Genomic DNA, 967 nt, shown 5'->3' with positions numbered 1-967 from the left:
TTTACTTGTAATTTCATGTTTCCTATGTGAAAAAGACACATCAATTGATTGCCTCTCACATGCACCCAAACTGTGGCCAGGGATGAAGCCTGTAACTGAGGCATGTGTCCTTGACTGGAGTTGAACCCCCAACCCTTCAGTCCTTGGGCCAATACTCTATCCACTGAGCCAAACTGGCTAGGGCAACATTTTATTCTTAATAATAAAATGCCTCAGGTACTGCATGAAATGCCTCCTATTAAAGTATTACAGCAAAGGCAATAATAAAATTTGTCACAGGAATATATTTCACATCTTTGCCATCTGTTTGGATAAAACAATTTTAAACCTAAAGATTTATTTAAATGTTCCACAGCTTTTATCATGGAATTGAGGAGCAGGGGCCATTTCAGGCTGTGGGTCAGTATCCATGAGAAACCATCTCCTTCCTCACTTGATTTCAGAGCACAGATCAGCCGAATGGATGAGCCAAAGGTCTGAAGTTGGCCAGGTTGAATGGTTCACTCCACTGACACTGAGGTAAAGATCAATTCCCTAGGAATCAGAAGCCCTGGGCTCTAACCCTGGAGTTAACCTGTCCTATTGGACTTGACCATTGGGAAGACCTTTAATTCTCTGAGCCTCTGTTTCCTAACCCATAAAACAAAAGTTTGGACTTGATGACATCACTTCAGCTTTCAGGGCCTGTGATTCTGAGAGTTTGAGATCATGAAAGGCTTTATGGACAGTAGAAAGAGATTGGTTGGGGCCACCATTATCCTATTGTAGAATTTGGGCAAATTGTCAAACTTTTTCTAGTCTTGGTTTCCTCATCTTTCAGCTATGTTGTGAAAACTGAGTACAGCCCTGTAGGAGAACCACTTTATTGAGGGTACTCAGCACTTCCAAGCTCAGGGGCTGATGCAGTGACCTCCATCTAGGAGAGGGCAGGGAGTATTAGGATCAACCTGTGGAGTGTATTCAAAAT

The sequence above is a fragment of the Myotis davidii genome, unplaced genomic scaffold, assembly GCF_000327345.1.
Source record: "Myotis davidii unplaced genomic scaffold, ASM32734v1 scaffold204, whole genome shotgun sequence".
NCBI classification, from domain to species: domain Eukaryota; kingdom Metazoa; phylum Chordata; class Mammalia; order Chiroptera; family Vespertilionidae; genus Myotis; species Myotis davidii.
Note: the sequence above shows the minus strand (reverse complement) of the source record.